Here is a 5,509-nt window from a genome sequence, read left to right as displayed (position 1 = left end):
CACAAAGCCAAGATTCCCATATAACTTTCAAATAAACGGTAAAAAAAGACCTATACTAACTTAATTATTACATTGGTTGCAATGACATTCCTTTGTATAAATTTATACATTATTAAAACAGTCTGATAGTTTTTTATTATTGTTGTTACATTTAAGGATTGCAGTTCTACAACACTGTTCATATAGTTCATTCAGGCAGTAGTGTGAATAATAATTAAATGTATTAAAATATACATTTTCCTTGATAAAACATAGTCTACAAATGCAGTAAATTTTAAGGTCTATTGTCCTACAAACAAGTATTAGCTTTGTTTGGTTCTTTGAAGTTGAGCACAAAACTACACAATGGGCTATCTGTGCTCTACCCACCACGAGTATCGAAAACCGGATTATAGCGTTGTAAGTCCGCAGACTTACATTAGGGCGCTCGATTCGCAATCTGAGGCGCGCGGTTCAAATCCCCGTCCAACTAAACATGCTCGCCCTTTCAGCCGCAGGAGCTTCATAATGTAACAGTCAATCCCACTATTCGTTGGTAAAAGAGTAGCCCAAGAGTTGGCGGTGGGTGGTGATGACTAGCTGCCTTCCCTCTAGTTTTTCACTGCTAAATTAGGGACGACTAGCGCAGATAGCCCTCGTGTAGCAAAGTTACGCGAGGGCTATCTGCGCTAGCCGTCCCTAATTTAGCAATAATAGAAAAGTTAGTTAATTAACTAATTTCATGATTATTTTTGACACATTTTCATCTAAGCAAAATAGATCAGTTTTGTTTAATTTTGAACAGCAAGTTTGTGTTAGTCTACACGGTAATTTAACTTACGAATTATTTCACCAATTATACCACGCTACACTCACGCTTAATTTTGCAGAAACTACTTTGTATGAACCACGTGTTTTTATATTTCTAAAAGTAATATATTTATTACCTTTTTATTTTCGTGTGTATATTTGTACGAACAATGCGTTGTACATAGTACAAATGTATCATCTCAGTTAACAAAACTTACACCTGATGATGGTCCCAACGTAGAGGGCGAAACTATGCTGTGTTGTGAAGTTTTGTGTTTGTTTTGTTTTTGAATTTCGCACAAAGCTACACGAGGGCTATTTGCGCGAGGTTTTGTGTTAACGGAATTATTTTTCAAGGGCATTATGCAATGATCAATTTAAGTTATTTCAGATTGGTTTCTATTCTGTTGGAATTTTCTACAGTTTTGTATACTGGGCTGGAGGTGGCTACTGATTTAGTGTGCTTGGACCTTAAAATCTGAGTGTTTGTGGTTCGAGGCACGTTTTACACACAAAATAGTGACGGTCAAATGTCACTATTCGGTCAGAAAAGGTAGCCCAAGACTTGAGGTTAGATGCTATTATTACTCTAGCCTGTCAGCTTCAAACGAGGGACAGCTATGTAGAGATAACCATTTGTGTAGCTTTGCGTAAAAAGTATGAAAAAATTTTTTTCGTACAAGTATTTTTTGATTTTATTGGTGCATGTAATAAATTTCTGATAAACATTTATTGTTTTTCTGTGACATAATTTTCTGTGGTTTTAAATTACGGGATATTCTAAGACAGAAGTAACTATAAATAGTGACATTTTTTAAGGTTGAATTGGCCCGGCATAGCCAGATGGTTAGAGCGCTTGACTCGCAATCTGCGGGTCGTGGGTTCGAATCCCCGTCACCAAACATGCTCGCCCTTTCAGCCGTGGGGGCGTTATAATGTGACGGTCAATCCCACTATTCGATGGTAAAAAGAGTACCCCAGAATTGGTGATGATGACTAGCTGCCTTCCCTCTAGTTATTCACAGCTAAATTAGGGACGGCTAATGAGGATAGCCCTCGTGTAGTTTTGCGCGAAATCCATAACAAACAAACAAGGTTGAATTTGTGACGAAAATGTTTCCTGGATGGGGGATTGTTTATTAAATTTGTATGTACATAAAAACAAACTTAGATGTGTTATAAAAATAGCAAAAACCTTGATGTTTAAGAGAGAATTAGTATTTGTTGTTTTCTACAGTCTATACATGGTCGTCTCTGAAGCATCCATTGTAAGCCAGTGATTTTTGTACCTCTGGTTGAGTTAGTCCAGTAGGATTTGTACCTCTGATTGTGAAGTCCAGTGTGGTTTGTACGTCTGGTTGAGTTAGTCCAGTAGGATTTATACCTCTGATTGTGAAGTCCAGTGTGGTTTGTACGTCTGGTTGTGTTAGGCCAGTGTGGTGTGTACGTCTAATTGTGTAGTCTAATGTGGTTTGTACGTTTAGTTGTGTTAGTCCAGTGTGATTTGTACGTCTGGCTATGAAATCCAGTGTGGTTTGTATATCTCTTTGTGAAGTCAAGTGTGGTTTGTATGTCTGGTTGTGTAGTATAGTGTGGTTTGTATGTCTGGTTGTGTAGTACAGTGTGGCTTGTATGTCTGGTTGTGTTGTCTAGTGTGGTTTGTATGTCTGGTTGTACACTCTAGTGTGGTTTGCACGCCTGGTTCTGTAGAATGGAACAGATTTTGTTCAAGCGTGGATGTATGATGTCTATATGTTTGATTCCCAATGGTTACGGTTTGTTTCAGTATGGCCGAAGATCACAATAAACTTCTTTGAAAAACGTTGCCCGTTACCGTTCTTGTCCGGTTACTGTTCTTGTTCAGGTTACTGTTCTTGTCCGGTTACCGTTCTTGTTCAGGTTAGAAACCTGGCAAAATCTGTAATGCGAAAAATACAAAAAAAAAAAACTAGAAAAAAAATACCAAAAATCCTAGCAAAACTGTCTAGATCGTTTCTCTTGAAAAGGGTCCTCAATGCTTGGACATTAAATTTACACGAGTATATTCTTAAAAGTTTTTTGTGCACTGTAAAAAAAGCGTTAAAAACAACACAAAAATTTGTCTGGTGTTTGAATGGCTACAGTACAAGTTCAAGTTGAAAACAACACAGTCATTGTGAGGCAACAACACATAACACAATGTACTAGATGATACATAGTTTTTAATGTTAAATGTTATACAATCTACATAGACATAATAAATATTTGACTTCACAAAACAACAATGTATATACACATAATTTGGAATTGAAAACAGCACGAATTTATGTTGTTAAACAACAAAACAGAATGTTTGTATTTATATCGCCACAAAAATCAACTGTGTTGTGGTTCACTAAAGTATGTGTTTAGGGAAAACAACTTGTATTATTGTGAAATAACATAATGTTAATGTTTGTGTGAACGTAAAATTTTTTATAGTGTGTTTGGACCAAAATAGTGATAATATATTGAAATTATGTATTACAGTGGTTACATGCTTGGATCAAAATGTAGCATTGCAAGAGATCCTCTCTGAGGATTATTCATAAAAGTGAAGGCCAAGAATTGACCGTTTGCTGAAAAATTGCAATAGAATGAATGTAACGTTGAAGAGAGTTTACTTAGTTATAGAAAAGTTAAAAACTATGCAAGAAACATCGGTTTTGTAATTTGATTCGGGCATTTTTTAAACAATACAAATTACAGACCTTCTGACTGAAATAAAATGTTTATTGTCTGTCTTTTATTATTGGTTGCTACAACATAGATACGACGTAAGATATAATATTAATATATATTTATATGCTCACGAAACTTTTATGAAAATTTTAACAAAGAAGATGATTGGATATTTTTATTTACACACCAAAATATTAGCCACATCTACCCTTTGCGGTAAAAAACAAAGCCGGATACAAGTATTCTATAGCAGTAAAGACGTGAAGATATTACAGTGAATACTACATTTTACTTTTAAGAATAATTAATTTAGGCCTTTATTTCTGGACATTCTTCTGAAATATAGAAAAATTCGCTATAGAAATAATGAGGTCTACAATATAGCTTATTGTTAAACATTGTAAGCATTATTTTATACATAGGTTTCAGCTTAATAAAAACAAAGGCTTATTTCATACTTAAGCAGCTGATTGTTGATCATTTTAAATTTGAGATATATTATTTAGTCATGTCATTATTTTCTAACTGTTTAGTTATATTGTCATTAATATACGAAAATGCATCGTAAGAGGTTCAGTAGCATGGTTAGTGTGCATATAGACAACACGATTGCGAGAATTATTCTAGTTTTATCCTTACAGATTGTCATTTAATTGAGCATCTAACTCTTATGTTCGAAAACATTGATGTCATGAATAAATATCTATTTTACTTTTCATTATAATGAAAAATAAAAGATGTTTGAAAATCATTAGACTTTTATATTTTATTTCCACACTCAAGAAAGTTTGATAATACTGATGGCTTTTGCAAAAGAAATGCCAGTGTTTATTGTAGAATGTATACATAAGGTCACTGATAACAGATCTAAAGGCCGATTTTAAAACTTTAATTAATAACGGTAACCATAAAGGATATTACCAAGCAGTACGATTATTTAAATAGGAATGTGACGCCATAATGACATCAATATTGGTCGTTAAATGCCAAGACGTGACATAACACCTATCTATGATACTAATCTAAAGTTTAAGTAAACTGTAAAAATTGAGGGTCCATTCTGTTACGGTTGCATGAAGCTATTCTTGACAGCTTTTAAAACTGATTTGTAAAACATATTTTACTTGAAAAAGATATCAATACGAACTCGCAATTAATCATTTTGATATTTTTATCGCTAATAATTATATCGTAAGATTTTTATTTCTCATTTCTCCGGCCGATTGTTCTTCTCCTGTAACAACTACACAAAGGATCGTGATAAATGAGTTTCCTACCAACCGTGCACGTGCAACCTAACTATTAGAGGATCAAAAACAACCATAAATGTTTGTGTGTATCGCTGAGCAAGAGAAAAACATGCGCCAGTCAGAAAAGTAGATTTGTTGTGCGTTTTACAGAAATTTTAAAGTTAACAACAACAGCCGAAGGCATGAATTTCAAAACAAAAAACTGGAGACAAAAAACCAAGACTTCCTCTAAACATGGATTTAGTGTTTGAAAACATAATCTCATAAGACTGATGGATAAGGTGTAACGTTTTTACTCATTTGAAACGACGTCAAAACGATAGCTTCTTGTCATTCAGTCTCCATCTGAAATAAAAAAAAAGTATATGTAATATGCACTGAAATAATTTACGTAAGGAAACTACGTAATTCATTCGTCAGTATGCTTTTGCCTAGTATTATTAGCTAATTGTTTTGAATATTTTTACAAAGTTTTATGTTAATTTTGAGTATATTGTTACGTCTCCGATCGTTAGTTAATTTTCCGTAAATTCGTTCCGACGAAACTTTAGCGACACAAGTCCTTTCCTAAATCAAACTGGTTTATTCTCTATGAATACAACTTTGCGATACACTTAATTTCAACAGTCGCACTTTAACAAACCCTATAATTCTCAACGAACGTCTCACGTACTCGACTTCAACAATACTCAGTTCGATTACACATTGTTCCGTCACGTTGTGACCGTCTTATATATACCAGTCTACCCCCAATATAGTAGTCTCCCGAC

At 34.2% G+C, this 5,509-nt stretch overlaps 1 protein-coding gene across 1 annotated transcript in view; it reads right to left on the bottom strand.

Annotated features, from left to right (window-relative positions):
- Positions 1 to 3,550: 3,550 nt before the first annotated feature.
- Positions 3,551 to 5,509, bottom strand: part of LOC111086670 — a 57,801-nt gene continuing 55,842 nt past the window's right edge. The window contains exon 3 of the mRNA XM_022390453.1: positions 3,551 to 5,084. The gene's annotated coding sequence lies outside the window, so the exon portion shown is untranslated. The remainder of the gene's footprint in view (positions 5,085 to 5,509) is intronic.

The sequence above is a fragment of the Limulus polyphemus genome, unplaced genomic scaffold (genome assembly GCF_000517525.1).
Source record: "Limulus polyphemus unplaced genomic scaffold, Limulus_polyphemus-2.1.2 Scaffold1312, whole genome shotgun sequence".
NCBI classification, from domain to species: domain Eukaryota; kingdom Metazoa; phylum Arthropoda; class Merostomata; order Xiphosura; family Limulidae; genus Limulus; species Limulus polyphemus.
This window is presented reverse-complemented; position numbering and strand designations above follow the sequence as displayed.